At 36.0% G+C, this 22,699-nt stretch overlaps 1 long non-coding RNA gene across 1 annotated transcript; it reads right to left on the bottom strand.

Moving 5' to 3' along the window:
- Positions 1–15,945: 15,945 nt before the first annotated feature.
- On the bottom strand, positions 15,946–17,609 carry LOC107807304 (uncharacterized). The gene is made up of 2 exons (XR_001652862.2): positions 17,172–17,609; positions 15,946–16,744 (listed from the first exon to the last, which is right to left on the bottom strand). It is a non-coding gene; the product is annotated as an uncharacterized LOC107807304 (long non-coding RNA).
- Between the last annotated feature and the right edge of the window lie 5,090 nt (positions 17,610–22,699).

Raw genomic sequence — 22,699 nt, 5'->3', positions numbered from 1 at the left:
CGTTATACTCTTTTCTCCTTTTTGGGACTGTAGTTGTTCCCTCACCAACAGTTTTCATGGAAATAAAAGGTCCGTGTAATACTCTTCATTACAAAAAAATGAAGTAATTAAGTAATTTTAAATAATAATAATAATAATAATAACTAATAAACAAAAAAAAGGAGGGGAGCAAATTAATAAAACAAAACAAATAAAAAAAGGGTTAAGCAAAGCAAAAGGGCCGAAGCCCATCTGCCAAAAGAAAAGAAAGGGGAAAATGGGGGGTTGGCTGCTATGTCGAAGCAAAAGCTTCAGGAACGCCGAAAAAAAATTCAAAACGGGAAGAAGAAGAAGAAGAAGAAGGCTGGAACCAAATCTTGAGAAATTTTAAATACGCACTGTTTCTTACGGGTAATACTCGAATTTCTCATCTGGGTTCTTTTCTTGTGGTAATTCTTTTTGTCTCAGTTCATATATTTGAAGGGTTTCACAAGGTATAAGAAATTTAATACCAATAAGAGTTATTCTGGGCAAATTATGCAATTGAAAGTTGGTCAATGTTACTGTAGGATAAATTCATTTGGAAAAAGAAGGATATTGATGTATTTGTACTTAAACTAGTTTCATTATATATGATCTTTGATAGGTGTAAATTAAGTTAGGATACAAGGATTAAGTTTTGGTGTTTAACTGTATTGCAATAACAATATCGAATTTGGGTTTGAATGCGGTAAGTCTAGTATTGAGTACAAAAGATAAGTACCAATTAAGAAGGAATATTATGGACAGTAAGGTTATTTCAGTTTTAATTTATGCACACGATTAAGGAAATTGAGCAGTAGAGGGAATAAACCATATAAATACATTTTTATTCAAAATATTTTGGACTAATTTAAATTACTCATAGCATGGGTAAATATAATTTGGCGAATTGATGATAAAATATAAAACTCGGAGGATTGGGTATTCTAAATTAGTGATGGATTTAGCCTAAATGAGACAATTAAGATGAGATCGATATTATATAATTATACATTAATTGGAGGAAGTTATACGAATTGCTCGAGGTGAAGCATTTGGTATTTCGGTACGAGTACTATAAGTAGTAATCTTACCGCAATTTATATTTTCATAACTTGCATGATTTACACATAATTTTTAATATGAATATATTACAGATTATTTTGAGTTGCATGTGGGAGAAGTCTTTTACTCGATATGATACCGAAATAATTATTTGAGATGATTACCGTTGTTTTAAATATTCTTGTTGTCACTAGATATGTTTTACCGTTACTTGAATTTACTGTTATCAAAATGAAATTACATGATTTGATAAGAACCGAAATGCCCTATATTATTTTAAAATATTTTTCTGAGTATATACGGATACATAGACAAGTATAAATGAGAGTAGACTTTGAAAGATCCCGTAGCTAACGGTGGGTTCGTTAGACCTGGTGCACCTTGTAATTACCGATTACCGTTACAGCCCTCGTTAGTGGGAAGGTAGAACTAGCATACTGTTACCGGTTTTCCTTGAGTAGGGACTACCGTTATATTTGACTTCTTGCGAAGAAGTCCACAGTTATATCGATTACATGATCCGTTCATTGAAACCTCCAAAATGTGAATATTGATATTATACAGTGGTTACTGAACTTATTACTGAATTGTTAATTGTATTATACTACAAGAAAAGCATGATGAGACTGAAAATTATTTATTGTTTCTGAAAAGGGCATTTTTATGTTATTTTCCGTTTCAGATACTAACATGTTTTCTGACTTGTCCCCAATAAAAACGATTGTGGTTAAGTGTTATTACTCACTGAGCTAGTGACTCATTCCTCGCAAATTCTTTTTTATAGAGACATCAGTTGACGCGGGCGAGGATTTCGTTAATTAGAGAGCACATGTTGATAGTTCTTGGTGAGCCTCGCACTTGTTCGCGTGTGCGGAGATTTTATTTATTATTATGGTCTTTCTTTAAACTCTTAGAGTCGATCCATAGTCAATATTTTGTGTCATTAGTATTATTATATTATAATCTTATGTTGAGTATCGTTCTTTATTATGAAAGTTGGCGATAAATTAGTATTTCTGATTGTTAGTGGGTTGATTAGTAATGGTGGAGACTTGTTTTAGTTTAATGATAAGTTGTCGATTGTTTGGTTTGATATTAGGATGGTTGGTTGTTGATTTTGAGACATGAAAATTTTTTGGATAGTCCAAAAATAGGGAAACGCTGCCCGATTTCCTGTAAAATACCGATGAGGCTTACTTGGGAGAACTTGCTCCTAAGCGCCGGTCACGATCCTAAATTGGGTCGTGAAAAAGTTGGTATCAGAGTTTAGGATTTAAGTCCCGAGTCATGGAGTAATATTTAGTAGAGTCTTGTTCATGGGTATGTAGGCGCCCATACTTATGATCTTGAGGCTACTGAACATCTAGGAATGTTTTCCCTTCTTTCATCCTTTGATCGTGCGTTGAGATAAATTAAGATTGACTTTGGAGTATTTCTTTCACAGACGGCTAGGACGCGCACACCCTCATCTGCTGGACGTGGTACTACCGGGGTGGCGGTCAAGTTGGGGTTCATCAAACTAGAAGACAGACTGCTCCTCAATTATTTTCTTCCGGGCAGCTTGATGCAAAAATATGCTAGAGACTTTGAGAGATTGGTTCAGACTCCAGATATGGATGTGTCAACATATAACACCAAGTTTTGTAAGCTGGCTAGATATGCCCCTTACTTAGTGCCTACCGAAGAAGCTCGAGTTCAGAGGTTTGTTGATAGATTGGTTGGTCGTCTATACACTGCAGTAGCCCCACAGATGAAGACTTTATCCTACTCTGATACAATCGACCTTGCTAGAAATATTGAAACCAAGGGACGTGAGGAGCGTGCAACTAGTGATTTACATAAGAAGGCCAAGACATGAGGGTCTTTCAGTAGCGGTTTTAGTGAAAATCGAAGAGCAGGAAATCAGGGACAACAACAACAGGGTTTTCAGACAGGGACACACTTGTCTTCACAGACCACATTACAGACATGGTACTAGGGGACCGTCAGCATCTGGACATCATAATTCTGGGCAGATATATGCCACTACTCCAGTCTGCCAGACCTGTGGCAAATCGCATCTGGGCCAGTGTCATGTTCTAACTGGAGAGTGCTTTTGGTGGGGCCAGTTGGGACATCACTTGAGGGATTTCCCTCAGCCTCCGAGAAATTTCAACCAGGCTTCTATTCAGTCAATTGCACCTACTCAGACTACTCGTAATACTTCAGGTGCTACAGGTACAGGAAATAGAGGTCGAGGTACTGGAGACCGTGCTGCTGTGAATCAAGGACAATGGAATGCTGGTAGAGGTTAGGCGAGAGTTTTTGCATTTACTAGACATTATGCTCAGGCCTCAAATGTTGTGGTTATAGGTATTCTTTCTGTCTGTTCATTTGATGCACTTGCGTTGATTGATCCGGGATCTAATCACTCCTATGTGTCCTCGTACTTTGCTTTGAGGTTTAGTAGACAGCCTGAGCTATTGAATGATCCTTTTCTAGTTGCTACTCTTGTTGGAGAGTCTCTATTAGCTGAATACGTGTATCGTGCTTGTCAGATTCGGGTTGAGGGTAGAGATACTCTAGCTGATCTTATTATACTTGATATGATTGACTTTGACATGATGACGGGAATGGATTGGTTATCTTCTTGCTATGCTATCGTCGATTGTCATGCAAAGATAATCAAGTTTGAGATACCAAACGAACTTAGTTTTGTTCTAAAAGGGGGTCAGGTTCCAGAGACTTGCAAAGTTGTATCTTTTATGAAGGCACAACGACTTCAGAAGAAAGGTTGCTTGGGTCTCTTAGCTATTGTAAATGACACAAAAAGGAAACAATTAGTATAGAAGATGTTCCAGTAGTGAGAGAATTTTCTGATGTATTTCCTGAGGATTTACCAGGATTGCCTTCAGTACGAGAAATAGACTTTGGTATTGATTTGCCACCTGACACACAACCCATATCAATACCGCCATATCGGATGGAACCAGCAGAGTTGAAAGAGCTAAAACAACAACTACAAGATTTGTTAGATAAGGGTTTTATCAGATCGAGTATATCTCCATGGGGTGCACCGGTACTGTTCGTAAAGAAGAAAGACGGATCCCTGAGAATGTGCATTGACTACAAGCAGTTGAACAAGATAACAATATGCAATAAATATCCTTTGCCTAGTATAGATGACATGGTTGATCAGTTTTAAGGAGCTACCCACTTTTCAAAGATTGACCTCCGTTCTGGTTATCATCAGCTTAGAATCAAAGATGAAGATATTTCTAAGACTGCTTTCAGAACTCGATACACGCACTATGAGTTCCTTGTGATGCCTTTCGGACTAACTAATGCTCCAGCTGCATTCATGGATTTAATGAATAGGGTGTTCAAGCCGTTTCTGGATAGATTTGTTATAATATTTATTGATGATATCCTGATATATTCTCGTAGCCAAGGAGAACACGAGGACCATCTCAGGACTGTGTTGCAGACATTGCGAGAACATCGGCTTTATGTTAAGTTCTCGAAGTGTGAATTTTGTCTAGACTCAGTATCATTTCTGGGGAATGTGGTATCCAAAGATGGAATTATGGTAGATTCTAAGAATACCGAAGTTGTGCAGAAATGGCCTAGACCTACTTCTCCTACAGAGATTCGCAGATTTTTAGGCTTAGCAGGCTATTACAGACGTTTTGTGTAGGATTTCACCAGAATAGCAGCGCCACTGACTAAGCTAATACAAAAAAATATAAAGTTTCAGTGGACGGACAAATGTGAGCAGAGCTTTCAAAAACTCAAAACATGTTTGACAACTGCACCAATATTAGCAATATTCTGTGACGCCTTGAGGGTGGGATTAGGATGTGTTCTCATGCAAAATGATCGTGTTATAGCTTATGCTTCGAGACAATTAAAAAAGCACGAGCAAAACTATCCTATACATGATTTGGAGATGGTTGCAGTGGTATTTGCCCTAAAAATTTGGAGGCATTACCTATATGGTGAAACTTGTGAGATTTATACTGACCATAAAAGTCTGAAGTATATCTTTCAGCAGAGAGATCTGAATCTTCGGCAACGTCGGTGGATGGAACTACTCAAAGACTATGACTGTTCTATTTTGTATCATCCTGGAAAAAAAGCCAATGTGGTGGCGGATGCATTGAGCAGAAAATCTACGGGGAGTTTGGCATATATAGCTCCTGTAAAGAGACTTTTGTGGCCAAAGATATTCAGAAACTAGAAGATACAAGTATCAGATTTAGTGTCGGAAATTTAGAGGCATTGTTGGCTTGTGCTCAAGCTAAGTCTTCATTAGTTGAGCACATTAAGGCCACCCAATATGAGGATGAGTGATTATGCAAATACAGAGATGAGGCCTTAGCTGGTAAAAGCAAGGATATAATTGTTGAAAGTGATGGTGTGCTTCGAATGGGGGACAAGCTATGTGTAACAGACGTAGATGAGTTGAGACATTTTATTCATGAAGAAGCCCACAACTCTAAATACACCATATATCATGGATCCACAAAAATGTACCAAGACCTAAAGCAATTCTACTGGTGGGAAGGTATGAAGAAAGATGTTGCTAACTTTATTTCTAGTTGTTTGACTTGTCAGCAGGACAAGGCTGAGCATCAACGACCCGCAGGACTACTACAACAAATTGAGATTCCAGAGTGGAAATGAGAAAGAATTACTATGGATTTTGTCACCGGGCTACCACGAACCCTTAGAGGTTATGACTCTGTATGGGTGATTGTAGATCGACTGACGAAATCAGCACACTTTTTGCCAATGAAGACTACATATGGCGGAGTAAGGTATGCACAGATATTTATGAACGAAATTGTATGACTTCACGGACTTCCAATATCCATCATCTCTGATAGAGGATCATAATTTACCTCACACTTTTGGAAATCTTTTCAAGAAGTATTGGGTACATGAGTAGATCTCAGCACTGCATTTCATCCACAGACAGACAGGCAGTCTGAATGTACTATACAGATCTTGGAGGATATATTGAGAGCTTGCATTCTTGAGTTTGGAGGTAGTTGGGACGCTTATCTACCTTTAGCTGAATTTGCTTACAACAATAGCTTCCAATCAAGTATTCAAATGGAACCGTACGAAGCATTGTATGGTAGAAGATGTCGTTCTCATATCGGATGGTTTGAAGCTGGTGAGACTAACTTATTGGGACCCGACCTAATACAAGAAGCTATGGATAAGGTCCAGTTGATTAGACAGAGATTGCTTGCAGCTCAAAGAAGACAAAAGTCTTATGCTAATAAGAGAAGAAGAGATTTAGTATTCACAATTGGGGACAAAGTGTTCCTACGAGTCTCCCCTATGAAAGGTGTGATGCGGTTTGGGAAAAGAGGCAAGTTGAGCCCCAGGTTTATAGGACCGTATGAGATACGAGACCAAGTGGGAGCTGTGGCTTATCGTTTGGTACTTCCTCTTGAGTTGTCATTTATTCATCCAGTATTCCATGTCTCAATACTAAGAAAATGTATATCAAACTCATCTCAAGTGATTGGAGCACCGACTATACCGCTCGATGAGAAGTTGTCTTACGAGGAGGAGCCGATGGGTATTGTTGATAGACAAGTAAGAAAACTACGGTCAAAAGAAATACTGTTTATGAAAGTTTTATAGAGAAATCATTCTGTTGAAGAAGCTACATGGGAAATAGAAGATACTATACGAGTCAAGTATCCTCATTTATTTCAATCTACAGGTACGTACCTGAGCTAAATGCGGGGACCGAATTTTATAAGGTGGGAGAATGTAATACTCCCATTACAAAAAAAGGGAAGTAATTAAGTAATTTTAAAAAAAAACTAATAAACAAAAAAAAAAGAAGGTGGGGAGCAAATTAATAAAACAAAACAAATAAAAAAAAGGATAAGTAAAGCAAAAGGGCCGAAGCCCATCTGCCAAAAGAAAAGAAAGGGGAAAAGGGGGGTTGGTTGCTACGTCGAAGCAGAAGCTTCAGGAACGCCGAAAAAAAATTCAAAAGAAGAAGAAGAAGAAAAAGAAGAAGGCTGGAATCAAACCTTGAGAAATTTTAAATACGCACTGATTCTTACGGGTAATACTCGAATTTCTCATCTGGGTTCTTTTCTTATGGAAATTCTTTTTATCTCAGTTCATATATTTGAAGGGTTTCACAAGGTATAAGAAATTTAATACCAATAAGAGTTATTCTGAGCAAATTATGCAATTGGAAGTTAGTCAATGTTATTGTAGGATAAATTCACTTGGAAAAAGAAGGGTATTGATGTATTTGTACTTAAACTAGTTTCATTATATATGATCTTTGATAGGTGTAAATTAAGTTAGGGTACAATGATTAAGTTTTGGTGTTTAACTATATTGCAATGACAATATCGAATTTGGGTTTGATGTGATAAGTCTAGTATTGAGTACAAAAGATAAGTACCAATTAAGAAGGAATATTATGGACAGTAAGGTTATTTCAGTTTCAATTTATGCACACGATTAAAAAAATTGAGCAGTAAAGGGAATAAATCATATAAATACCTTTTTATTCAAAAGATTTTGGACTAATTTAAATTACTCATAGCATGGGTAAATATAATTCGGCGAATTGATGATAAAATATAAAACTCGGAGGATTGGGTATTCTAAATTAGTGATGAATTTAGCCTAAATGAGGCAATTAAGATGAGATCGATATTATGTAATTATAGATTAATTGGAGAAAGTTGTACGAATTGCTCGAGGTGAAGCATTTGATATTTCGGCACGAGTACTATAAGTAGTAATCTTACCGCAATTTGTGTTTTCATAACTTGCATGATTTACACTTGATTTTCAATATGAATATGTTACCGATTATTTTGAGTTGCATGTGGGAGAAGTCTTTTACTCGATATGATGCCAAAATAATTATTTGAGATGATTACCGTTGTTTTAAATATTCTTTTTGTCACTAGATTTGTTTTACCGTTACTTAAATTTACTGTTATCTAAATGAAATTACATGATTTGATAAGAACCGAAATGCCTTATATTATTTTAAAATATTTTTCTATGAGTATATACGGATACATAGACAAGTATAAATGGGAGTAGACTTTGAAGGATCCAGTAGCTAACGGCGGGTTCGTTAGACCTGGTGCACCTTGTAATTACCGATTACCGTTACAACCTTCGCTAGTGGGAAGGTAGAACTAGCATACTGTTACCAATTTTCCTCGAGTAGGGACTACCGTTATATTTGACTTCTTGCGAAGAAGTCCACAGTTATACCGATTACATGATCCGTTCATTGAAACCTCCCAAATGTGAATATTGATATATTTACAGTGGGTACTGAACTTATTACTGAATTGTTAATTGTATTATACTACAAAAAAAGCATGATGAGACTGAAAATTATTTATTATTTCTGAAAAGGGCATTTTTATGTTATTTTCTGTTTGAGATACTACCATGTTTTCTGACTTGTCCCCAATAAAAATGATTGTGGTTAAGTGTTATTACTCACTGAGCTAGCGTCTCATTCCCCACTAATTTTGTTTTATAGAGACATCAATTGATGCGGGAGAGGATTTCGTTAATTAGAGCGCACATGTTGATAGTTCTTGGTGAGCCTCGCACTTGTTCGCGTGGGCAGAGATTTTATTTATTATTATAGTCTTTCTTTAAACTCTTAGAGTCGCTCCATAGTCAATATTTTGTGTCATGAGTATTATTTTGTTATTATAATCTTATGTTGAGTATCGCTCTTTATTATGAAAGTTGGAGATAAATTAGTATTTCTGGTTTTTAGTGGGTTGATTAGTAATGGTGGAGACTTGTTTTAGTTAAATGATAAGTTGTCGATTGTTTGGTTTGATATTAGGATGGTTGGTTATTGATTTTGAGACATGAAATTTTTTTGGATAGTCCAAAAATAGGGAAACTCTGCCCGATTTCCTGTAAAATACCGATGAGGCTTACTTGGGAGCACTTGCTCCTAAGCGCCGGTCACGATCCTAAATTGGGTCGTGATAAATTTGGTATCAGAGCTTAGGCTTTAAGTCCCGAGTCATGGAGTAATGTTTAGTAGAGTCTTGTTCATGGGTATATAGGCGCCCATACTTATGATCTTGAGGCTACTGAACATCTAGGAATGTTTTCCCTTCTTTCATCCTTTGATCGTACATTGAGATAACTTAAGATTGACTTTGGAGTATTTCTTTCACAGATGGCTAGGACACGCACACCCTCATCTGCTGGACGTGGTGCTGGACGTGGTACTTCCGGGGTGGCGGTCAAGTTGGGGTTCATCAAACTAGAAGACAGACTGATCCTCAACCTGAAGTTGGGAACATAGGTCAACCACAAGCTGCTATGCTAGATCAAGTGCAAGGGCAGGGAGTTCAGGATACTCCACCACCAGTGCCAACTGTTGTACCTATTATTGCCTTACGTGCAGACACAGTGGCAAGGTTATTGAATGGGTTAGAGGCATTGGTTCCTACTCAGGGTAGAAGTTGAGCTCCTCAAGCTACTTTACAGAAACAAGCACATGTACAGACTCAGACTTTCGGGAATAAGGAAGTATCCCTACAAGAGTTCCTGAAATTAAAATCACCAATATTCACAGGTTCTGATAATTTGGCATATCTCAAAGTTTCTTGGATGGGACACTCAAGGCATTACGTGCTCTAGGATGTTCTAGTGAGAGAGTTGTGGAGCTCGCAGCATATAACTAGAGGATTTGGCTAACACATGGTATGAAACTGTATTGGTAGGAAGGCCAGCAGGAGCATCACCACTGACATGGGACGGATTCACTAAATTGTTCATGAATCATTTTCTTCCGGGCAGCCTAATGCAAAAATATGCTAGAGACTTTGAGAGATTGGTTCAGACTCCAGATATGGATGTGTCAACATATAACACCAAGTTTTGTAAGCTGGCTAGATATGCCCCTTACTTAGTGCCTACCGAAGAAGCTCGAGTTCAGAGGTTTGTTGATAGATTGGTTGGTCGTCTATACACTGCAGTAGCCCCACAGATGAAGACTTTATCCTACTCTGATACAATCGACCTTGCTAGAAATATTGAAACCAAGGGACGTGAGGAGCGTGCAACTAGTGATTTACGTAAGAAGGCCAAGACATGAGGGTCTTTCAGTAGCGATTTTAGTGAAAAACGAAGAGCAGGAAATCAGGGACAACAACAATAGGGTTTTCAGACAGGGACACACTTGTCTTCACAGACCACATTACAGACAGGGTACTAGGGGACCGTCAGCATCTGGACATCGTAATTCTGGGCAGATATATGCCACTACTCCAGTCTGCCAGACCTGTGGTAGATCGCATTTGGGCCAGTGTCGTGTTCTAACTGGAGAGTGCTTTCGGTGTGGCCAGTTGGGACATCACTTGAGGGATTGCCCTCAGCCTCCGAGAAATTTCAACCAGGCTTCTATTCAGTCAGTTGCACCTACTCAGACTACTCGTAATACTTCAGGTGCTACAAGTATAGGAAATAGAGGTCGAGGTGTTGGAGACCGTGCTGCTGTGAATCAAGGACAATGGAATGCTGGTAGAGGTTAGGCGAGAATTTTTGCATTTACTAGACAGGATGCTCAGGCCTCGAATGTTGTGGTTACATATATTTTTTCTGTCTGTTCATTTGATGCACTTACGTTGATTTATCCGTGATCTACTCACTCCTATGTGTTCTCGTACTTTGCTTTGAGATTTAGTAGACAGCCTGAGCTATTGAATGATCCTTTTCTAGTTGCTACTCTTGTTGGAGAGTCTCTATTAGCTGAATACGTGTATCGTGCTTGTCAGATTCAGGTTGAGGGTAGAGATACTCTAGCTGATCTTATTGTACTTGATATGATTGACTTTGACATGCTGGTGGGAATGGATTGGTTATCTTCTTGCTATGCTATCGTCGATTGTCATGCAAAGATAGTCAAGTTTGAGATACCAAACGAACTTAGTTTTGTTCTAAAAGAGGGTCAGGTTCCAGAGACTTGCAAAGTTGTATCTTTTATGAAGGCACAACGACTTCAGAAGAAAGGTTGCTTGGGTCTCTTAGCTATTATAAATGACATAAAAAGGAAACAATTAGTATAGAAGATGTTCCAGTAGTGAGAGAATTTTCTGATGTATTTCCTGAGGATTTACCAGGATTGCCTCTAGTACGAGAAATAGATTTTGGTATTGATTTGCCACCTGACACACAACCCATATCAATACCGCCATATCGGATGGAACCAGCAGAGTTGAAAGAGCTAAAACAACAACTATAAGATTTGTTAGATAAGGGTTTTATCAGACCGAGTATATCTCCATGGGATGCACCGGTACTGTTCGTAAAGAAGAAAGACGGATCCCTGAGAATGTGTATTGACTACAGGCAGTTGAACAAGATAACAATACGCAATAAATATCCTTTGCCTAGTATAGATGACATGGTTGATCAGTTATAAAGAGCTGCCCACTTTTCAAAGATTGACCTCTGTTCTGGTTATCATCATCTTAGAATCAAAGATGAAGATATTTCTAAGACTACTTTCAGAACTCGATACAAGCACTATGAGTTCCTTGTGATTCCCTTCAGATTAACTAATGCTCCAGCTGCATTCATGGATTTAATGAATAGGGTGTTCAAGCCGTTTCTGGATAGATTTGTAATAATATTTATTGATGATATCCTGATATATTCTCGTAGCCAAGGAGAACACGAGAACCATCTCAGGACTGTGTCGCAGACATTGCGAGAACATCGGCTTTATGTTAAGTTCTCGAAGTTTGAATTTTGGCTAGACTCAGTATCATTTATGGGGCATGTGGTATCCAAAGATGGAATTATGGTAGATCCTAAGAAGACCGAAGCTGTGCAGAAATGGCCCAGACCTACTTCTCCTATAGAGATTCACAGCTTTTTAGGCTTAGAAGGCTATTACAGGTGTTTTGTGCAGGATTTCTCCAAAATAGCAGCGCCACTGACTAAGCTAATACAGAAAAATATAAAGTTTCAGTGGACGGAGAAATGTGAGCAAAGCTTTCAAAAACTCAAAACATGTTTGACAACTGCACCAATATTAGCCTTATCATCAGGTTTTGGAGGATTTACAATATTCTGTGATGCCTCGAGGGTGGGATTAGGATGTGTTCTCATGCAAAATGGATGTGTTATAGCTTATGCTTCGAGACAATTGAAAAAGCACGAGCAAAACTATCTTACACATGATTTGGAGATGGTTGCAGTGGTATTTGATCTAAAAATTTGGAGGCATTACCTATATGGCGAAACTTGTGAGATTTATACTGACCATAAAAGTCTGAAGTATATCTTTCAGCAGAGAGATCTGAATCTTCGGTAACGCCGGTGGATGGAACTACTCAAAGACTATGACTGTTCTATTTTGTATCATCCTGGAAAAGCCAATGTGGTGGCGGATGCATTGAGCAGAAAATCTATGGGGAGTTTGGCACATATAGTTCCTGCAAAGAGACTTTTGTGGCCAAAGATATTCAGAGACTAGAAGATACAGGTATCAGATTTAGTGTCAAAAATTTAGAGGCATTGTTGGCTTGTGCTCAAGCTAAGTCTTCATTAGTTGAGCACATTAAGGCCACCCAATATGAGGATGAGCGATTATGTAAATACAGAGATGAGGCCTTAGCTGGTAAAAAAAAAGGATATGATTGTTGAAAGTGATGGTGTGCTTCGAATGGGGGACAGCCTATGTGTAGCAGACGTAGATGAGTTGAGACATTTTATTCTTGAAGAAGCCCACAACTCTAAATACACCATACATCCTAGATCCACAAAAATGTACCAAGACCTAAAGCTTGTGTAGCAGACGTAGATGGGTATTGTTGATAGACAAGTAAGAAAACTATGGTCAAAAGAAATACTGTTTGTGAAAGTCTTATGGAGAAATCATTCTATTGAAGAAGCTACATGGGAAATAGAAGATATTATGCGAGTCAATTATCCTCATTTATTTCAATCTACAGGTATGTACCTGAGCTAAATTCGGGGACCGAATTTCATAAGGTGGGAGAATGTAATACTCCTCATTACAAAAAAAAAGGAAGTAATTAAGTAATTTAAAAAAAATAATAATAACTAATAAACAAAAAGGGGGGGGGGGGGAGGAAAATTAATAAAATAAAACAAATAAAAAAAGGATAAGTAAAGCAACCATCTGCCAAAAGAAAAGAAAGGGAAAAAGGGGGGTTTGCTGCTACGTCGAAGCAGAAGCTTCAGGAACGCCGAAAAAAAATTCAAAAGGGGAAGAAGACGAAGAAGAAGAAGAAGAAAAAGAAAAAGGCTGGAACCAAACCTTGAGAAATTTTAAATATGCACTGGTTCTTAGGAGTAATACTCAAATTTTTCATCTGGATTCTTTTCTTGTGGTAATTCTTTTTGTCTCAGTTCATATATTTGAAGGGTTTCACAAGGTATATGAAATTTAATACCAATAAGAGTTATTCTGGGCAAATTATGCAATTGGAAGTTAGTCAATGTTACTGTAGGATAAATTCACTTGGAAAAAGAAGGGTATTGATGTATTTGTACTTAAACTAGTTTCATTATATATGATCTTTGATAGGTGTAAATTAAGTTAGGGTGCAAGGATTAAGTTTTGGTGTTTAACAGTATTGCAATGACAATATCGAATTTGGATTTGAATGTGGTAAGTCTAGTATTGAGTACAAAAGATAAGTACCAATTAAGAAGAAATATTATGGACAGTAAGGTTATTTCAGTTTCAATTTATGTACACGATTAAGAAAATTGAGCAGTAGAGGGAATAAACCATATAAATACCTTTTTATTCAAAAGATTTTGGACTAATTTAAATTACTCATAGCATGGGTAAATATAATTCGGCGAATTGATGATAAAATATAAAACTCGGAGGATTGGGTATTCTAAATTAGTGATGGATTTAGCCTAAATGAGGCAATTAAGATGAGATCGATATTATGTAATAATAGATTAATTGGAGGAAGTTGTACGAATTGCTCGAGGTGAAGCATTTGGTATTTCGGCACGAGTACTATAAGTCGTAATCTTACCGCAATTTGTGTTTTCATAACTTGCATGATTTACACTTGATTTTCAATATGAATATGTTACCGATTATTTTGAGTTGCATGTGGGAGAAGTCTTTTACTCGATATGATGCCAAAATAATTATTTGAGATGATTACCGTTGTTTTAAATATTCTTGTTGTCACTAGATTTGTTTTACCGTCACTTGAATTTACTGTTATCTAAATGAAATTACATGATTTGATAAGAACCGAAATGCCCTATATTATTTTAAAATATTTTTCTATGAGTATATACGGATACATAGACAAGTATAAATGGGAGTAGACTTTGAAGGATCTCGTAGCTAACAGCGGGTTCGTTAGACCTGGTGCACCTTGTAATTACCGATTACCGTTACAGCCCTCGCTAGTGGGAAGGTAGAACTTGCATACCGTTACCGATTTTCCTCGAGTAGGGACTACCGTTATATTTGACTTCTTGCGAAGAAGTCCACAGTTATACCGATTACATGATTCGTTCATTGAAACCTCCCAAATGTGAATATTGATATTATACAGTGGTTACCGAACTTATTACTGAATTGTTAATTGTATTATACTACAAGAAAAGCATGATGAGACTGAAAATTATTTATTATTTCTGAAAAGGGCATTTTTATGTTATTTTCTGTTTGAGATACTAACATGTTTTCTGACTTGTCCCCAATAAAAACGATTGTGGTTAAGTGTTATTACTCACTGAGCTAGCGACTCATTCCTCGCTAATTTTTTTTTATAGAGACATCAGTTGACGCGGGCGAGGATTTCGTTAATTAGAACGCACTGGTTGATAGTTCTTGGTGAGCCTCGCACTTGTTCGCGTGGGCGGAGATTTTATTTATTGTTATGGTCTTTCTTTAAACTCTTAGAGTCGCTCCATAGTCAATATTTTGTATCATGAATATTCTTTTGTTATTATAATCTTATGTTGAGTATCGTTCTTTATTATCAAAGTTGGAGATAAATTAATATTTTTGGTTGTTAGTGGGTTGATTAGTAATGGTGGAGTCTTGTTTTAGTTAAATTATAAGTTATCGATTGTTTGGTTTGATATTAGGATGGTTGGTTGTTGATTTTGAGACAGGAAATTTTTTTGGATAGTCCAAAAATAGGGAAAACTCTACCCGATTTTCTGTAAAATACGGATGAGGCTTACTTTGGAGCATTTGCTCCTAAGCGCCGGTCACGATCCTAAATTAGGCCGTGACAGTCCGTCACATATTACATCCCACAACTCTAAGTCCTCAGCCATGATGAAATCATGCATTCTTGTTTTCAACCAACCATAGTATTGGCCGTTAAATCTAGGTGGTCTGTACGTTGATTGTCCTTCCTCGAAGTTTGGTGGAGCAGCCATGATGAAGATCCTTTCTAGTTGCTAACCTTTTAGAAAGAAACTGCTATGATACTAATTAATAGAAACTAAGGGTCCACCAAACTATGTAGAGAACCAAGTTCTCTATAAGTTCCCACAGAACACACGCACATTGCAGTAAGTAAGTGACATAATGGAATTTTACGTGAAAAATTTCCAACTCACGGGATTAAAACCACGACCTACCCTTGTAGGATTTCAACTTCACTAATGAGCAAACTTCAGATTACAAACTATTGTAACCTAAAAATTAACCTCTTAATCCCTCACTAACTTGTAACAACTCTCTTACAAGCCTCTTTGTAATAACTCTATTATAAAGCTTACAACTCGACTAACTCTAGCCAAGACACAAACACAAGGTTTATGATTTTACAAAGATTTTCTACACAATGCTTCTAACTAAGCTAAGTAGGAATTACAAGTAAAGTGTTTTAATAAAGGTGCAACACAACTTAGGACATGTAATGACTCAATACAGGAAACTGGTCCTTCGTTACGTTGTTCTTTGTTCTTGATGCCCTTGAGAATCACTTGCAAGATTGACACAAACTTGAGAGAATGCTTGATCGATTCTTGAATGTGCAAGTGTTTTGTTTTACTTTTGCTTGATGTTAATAATTTATTTGTGACATCACTTGAATGATGCAAGCAAGTTAGGTAAAGGGCATTCCCCATAAAGTTGACTGTTGCACTGTTTTTGCACTGTTTCGTGTGCAAGCAGCAACTTTACATCTGTGGAGAGTTGACTTGTACAGTCACCAAGGGAACTGGTGGTCATCTGTTCCCTCTGTTATTTCTTTGACTCTGAAGAGTTGAACCACGTCCCTGACTTGAGACTTGTTGTTCTTTAAGTACTTGAAGATGTGTAACAATTTGCTTATCTGGTTCTTATCATTAAGTTTGTTAGATTATCAAAACATAACAGGGATACATATAACCTATCAACACCCTTTTCTCCCAAAGTTACGGGGTCATTCTGCCGAGTTCCTTCGACATGTTTCCATCCGTATTTCAAAACCATCAATCTTGACTAACACAACTTCATCTGTCTTTCCTTGTAAGAAGAAGTTCTCACTGCACAGTCATATATAAGTATCCAATTTTACAAATCACGCTAGAAGAACCTAATATCTCCATTTTAAACCTTGGGTGAGATAATATCATGGCAGACAGCTAGGATGATTTGCTTTTCTTCATTTTATTCCTAGAGATTGAGGTAGGACAATTTCTACAAGGTAAATACACAACACAAAAGACAAAGATCAACAAAGTGACATGATATTCATACTTTCAAGAGTCCACGCTCCGGCTCCTCCCGAGAGTCATGAAAATAAATGAGTCAGAGCCAAATTAGGTGCCACACTTGAATCAATTGTCAGTACATGTAAATTCTCATTTGGCTATTTTCACTATCATTAAATGTTAAAAAGGCTTAATCTTTATCACAATCATGTATTCATAACAAACAAAAACAAATAAATCACTTCTCAATCTCAAATTAGTTGGAGTAGTCTATTTAAATCAGCAATTGAGGTGAATTAATTTGTCTTTAATCGAATTAAAGGTTCTCTAAGCTAGACCATACGAACAAAATAAGGTAGAATGCATCTTTATACATTGGCGTAAAATGAGCAGAAGAGAATATGAATACTTACAGCAATGGCAGTACAAGCAGCACATTTATCTTCGATACAGAGAGTAGCTGGTAAAACAGATAAGAAAGCAATAGCAACAAACAAAATCGATCTCATATATGGCTTAATCGCCATTTGCGTTCTCTCCTTTTTCGTGTGAATTTTTCCCGGTGCCGGAGAATCGAAGGAGCTACGGCGGAGAAGTATTTGTTTTTAATGGGAACGGCGGTCCACGTCATCGGAGTACCTTTGGTGTCATCATCCAATAATAATGAGCCACGTTTGCCTTTTTCTTATTTGATTGCCACGTCGGATTGAACTCGTTGCCATAGCCACGTTTGCTTTTTTTCCTGATTTCTTCAAATATTTTTGCTTATGAGATTTCTTCAAATTGCTTAGACTTTAGAGTTTAGAGTATGTTGCAGTAAAAATGTTTAATGAAAATCATTCCTATAGGGATTTATCACAAAAGTTTTTAGCATCTTTATCCGGTGGTAGCATTTATTATGATTAAAAATTTGACCTTTAAATTAATTTACAACTCATAAAAGAAATAAATTACTTTAAAAATTTATGTAGTAATTTCTTTTACGTGTTCGTGTTATTATTTTCTGTTTCTTTTTCCACTAATACAATGTAAATATATTGGATTGATGTGGGCTATGTTATATTAGGGAGGGGTAACTTTTCAAAAATAGAGTTTTAATTTGTATTCATTGACATTGTAGATAATTTTAATATTTATTTGTATAAATGCCAGATACGGATGATTATCAATAATAATGGTAAATTAATAACCCCAAAATATTTATTTATAATTATTGCATTTGCATTTATAAAAATTCGTATTACATTACTTCGAGGATCTCTCCACAAAGACTTGAGAATTTATTGACAATTGATTGAATAAGAGGAGACACCTCATCTCATTTAACTGCTTATTACTCGCAGAGCAGTTCTTATTATTTTATTTGTATCATATTATGTGATATTATTTTTTTATTAATTTATTTTAAAAAGTAAATTTGAAAATAATTTAGCTTTAAATTTTATTTTATCTCAATGACATGTCTTTATAACCATTGCAATCTTGTGGTATATTTAATAATAATTTTAAAAAATATATATTTTCTTATACATCGTACTTAGTCAAGCTGTTCATATAAATTGAAAATTGCGAGCATAATTCTCATAGTGGCCTTGTCTGCAAATGTGTTACATAAATTTGGCCATCTTTAAATGAAGAAATCAAGAATTAAATCCCATTTGTAAACAAAAGGGTGGAAATATTGTTTCATTAATTTCTAGTGCCGCGCATTTAGGATCCTCAGTGTCATGTTCCTACCACCTAAGATCCAGCTGTTCATCTACCTTTAATTCAAGTGATTTTTACATAAATAACCGGCCACATTAATTGTCTATTTTTTATAGTCATATATATAGATTATACATTGATTATATATATTTAATACATAAACTATACATATAATATATATTCGTTGGCTATTTTTAGTTTAAATTCTAGGATGGACGACTATTTGGGTTAATTCTTCCTAATTTAATTCAATCTTGTACTCCTCATTTGTGATTAAGTGGGCTCCCCTACTAGGCTAGTCTTTATTGGTTAAGGGTCCCAATCACTCGCCCCCTAAACAAATTTGACAAGATAAACCCAAAACCCAGAAAAAACAAGAGGTTGGATTTTTAGTAGGCGTTTGGACATAAGAATTGTAAAATTCAAAAAAACGGTGACTTTTTTTTTCAAATGAAAATGATATTTGAAATTTAGAGTTATGTTTGGACATAAATTTCAGTTTGGGTTGTTTTTGAAGTTTTGTGAGTGATTTGAGTGAAAATTTTGAAAAATATATTTTTGCAATTTTTTAAATTTTCGAAAATTTTCAAAATGTATCTTCAAGTGAAAATTGAAACTTTTACAAACAAACGCTGATTTCGAAAAAAAGTAAATTTTTTTCGAAAAAATCTTCCATCAAATTTTATGTCCAAACATGCCCTTAAAAAATAAAAACGAATTTTTGGTTGGTGCATTGATATAAAACAGTAAAACGAAAAGGTGACAACATGCCCTGATGTATATTTGTTATTTTAAGCAATTCATTTCCTTTCTAAGTTTATGTGTAGAAATATGCTTTAAAACATGATAAGCGGGCGGGGCACATGTCGCGCTATGGGTTCATCCAAACGAAGTTATTTTTACTTAAACGATGTATTTTATATTAAAAAATTAATTAAATATATATAAATATTAAATTTAGGATTCAGTCAATAACACTTGATGTCGTTGTTCATAATCAAGAACCCATAGAGTTGATATCCTGACTCCAACTCTGATGATAAATACTTATTCGCACCGGATATTCATGCATAACTAAATAACTAACTGCAAGAATCAACGATTCAAAATAAAAATGCATATCGCTTAATCATATATAAATTATATTTATTGATTTGATATAAACACTCGATGTGAGTAAAGTTTTATTTTTAAAATAATAAATAACAAAAAAAAATATATATATATTACAACACTTTTAGTAAAAACTGTTCAAACAAACACCAAGCTAACCGGAGCTATTGTTCAAAGATCTTTGGCAATTTTTGAATGAACAATTCAAGAATTAAATCCTATTTTTATAATTAAAAAAAAGGAAAAATATTCAATTAGTTACTGGCCAAGCACTTCCAATGCCGCAAATTAAGGATCCCATTCAGATTAAGTAGCCACTACTAATAATAAATATTGGCTTATGGTCCTAATCATTTGCCACCTAAAATTGAAACGAAAAGAAAAACTCAAACCCAAAAAGAAGGAAAAATACATTGGATTAAAAGTATTGAAAATTCTAATATTTCATACACTCTTTTGCGGTGGGTGTATATATATTAAAATAGTAAAACGAGAAGGTGACACCATACCCTGCTAATAATTGACTATGCCACTTGCTCACCCCATTCAATGGAGTTGGTTTTATTTATTTATTTATTTATTCAGGTTCCCTCTTTTACTTCCATTTAATTCATCATAAATTATTGCATACTAACCGTTCGAGTTGCCTAGTTGGTTTGGAAGGATACAAATGATCTGGGATCGAATCTTCCCTTAATGTCTTATGGGTTGAGTCTTTCGCACAGGGCTTGCCTAGTGCGGTTTACATTCCCTGTGTGGTTTGCATGCTATTACACATGGAAAGATTTATCTAGTGCGCACAAAGTGCTCACCCGAAGGGCAGAGGCTGCAGTAGAGATTGTAGCGGCGGCGGGTTTTCCCTGTTACCAAAAAAAAAAAAATACATTCTCTTATCCAATAAAACTCAATTTTCTTCCCCCTTCAAAGTTTTGATTACTTGTACCAAGCCATGGTCAATAGTAAGGGTGGCAAGTGGGCCGGTCCAGGCCCGGGACTGCGGGCCAAACGGGCTAAACGGGTCAGGACCGTTTGACCCGGTTTTAGTGGGCCTAGGCCGGTCTCGTGGGCCGATCCTATGATTTGGGCCCGCAGGCCCGGGACCATTTAGCCCTTAGCGGGCCAAACGGTCCCAAAGGCTATATTTTTTTTTAAAAAAAAAAAATTAAAAAAAAATAGCCGTTGGGCTGTCAAAAATAGTCGTTGGCTATTTATAAAATAACCGTTTAACCCCTCAACTTTGTTTTAATCCAAAACTTTTTATAATTACACTTTTTCTCTATTTTCAACTATAAATACCCCCTCATTCTTTCATTTTTTCTTACAAAATTATTAATCTTTCACAATCTCTCTCTAATTTTCTTCTATAATTGCTACTATTGCTTACTTTATTGTTACAATTTGTGAAACAATTGTGAAATTGGTGAATTGAAGTCTTCAATGATAATCAATTTTTAACAAGTTGTTCGTCAATTCGGTAAACTCGTTCCAACTCTTAAGTTTTAATATTATAATTTTATTTGTTTTATTTATTTTCTATTACTTTATTAATTAAGATGACTTCCTTAAAAAAACTTTTTGGTAAAAAAAAGGAAAATCCAAGAATGACGAATCTAGTGCTCAATCTGTTCCTCCTCCACTGCCCTGGGCTCCCCAAATCAAACTCCATATCCGTCCTACACCTGTTATTCTTGATAGCGATAATAGTTTATTACAATTTACTGAAAGTCAATTTTGCCATAATATTAGAGCTGGTGAACAATTAGACCATGAATTAATGAATGCTCTTTATTCTAATCCAACTATTGATGAAAATGATGACGAGGAAATAGATTTTGATGAAACTCAACCGGATGATGATACACCAACTAGTCCTGCTCCTGATGTTAACCCAACTAGTGATAACCCTGCTAATCCAAATGATGCCCCATCTGATACTTCCTGTTACTACCCATACTTTTTCTAGACAACCTAGCAAATGGACGGAAACATCTCCCGTTTGGCCATTTTTTACTCAACTAATTTCAGAAAATAAGGCTAAGTGTAAAACTTGTGGCACGGAGTTAGTTTTAAAATATTTTGGATCGCGGGGGGGAGGGAGGGGGGAGGGGGGACTTTGGCTAGACACATAATGAAATACCCTTAAGATAGAGTGAGATATCTTCGTTTGAAAGCTTTGGCCGAGGGGAAAAGTCTACCTACTCTTAGTCAGATTGACCCTAGTACTGGTTCAAATCAATTTCAACCGGGAATTAACACTGTTACCGATGATATTTTATATTATGATCCAAAAAAAGATCGGGAAGAATTGACAAAAATGATAAATGTTATGCATTTGCCCTATAGTTTTCCTTCTAACCCTAATTTTGTGCATTATATTAAAAAAAATTGTAATACTACTTATAAAGGTTTTCCTCGCACAACCGTAAAGAGCGATATTTATAAATATAAATACCCTTAAGATAGAGTGAGATATCTTCGTCTGAAAGCTTTGGCCGAGGGAAAAAGTCTACCTACTCCTAGTCAGGTTGACCCTAGTACTGGTTCAAATCAATTTCAATCGGGAATTAACACTGTTACCGGTGATATTTTATATTATGATCCAAAAAAATATCAGAAAGAATTGGCAAAATGATAACTGTTATGCGTTTACCCTATAGTTTTCCTTCTGACCCTAATTTTGTGCATTATATTAGAATTTTTTTTAATACTACTTATAAAGGTTTTCCTCGCACAACCGTAAAGAGCGATATTTATAAATATAAATAATATTTGCGCTATTTATTTACTCATATAAATTGTCGTGTTGCTATTATAACTGATATTGGTAAAAGTGGTAACGACTGTGATTACCTTACTGTTACCAGTCATTGGATTAATGAGGATTGGATAATGCAAAAGTGCATTATTTCTTATAGAATAATTAATTCACGTCACACATGACAGTTTATTGCTAGTACAGTTACATATATTTGTAGATATTTTTGCATTAGTGATAAAATAATGTCAATTTCAATGGATAATGCTACTAGTAATACAAATGTTATAGCCTTGCTTACCACTACGCTAAATCCTGCATTTAGTGATATTTTTTTTATGTTAGATGTATTTGTCATATCTGCCA

The sequence above is a fragment of the Nicotiana tabacum genome, chromosome 12 (assembly GCF_000715075.1).
Source record: "Nicotiana tabacum cultivar K326 chromosome 12, ASM71507v2, whole genome shotgun sequence".
Lineage (NCBI taxonomy): Eukaryota > Viridiplantae > Streptophyta > Magnoliopsida > Solanales > Solanaceae > Nicotiana > Nicotiana tabacum.
This window is presented reverse-complemented; position numbering and strand designations above follow the sequence as displayed.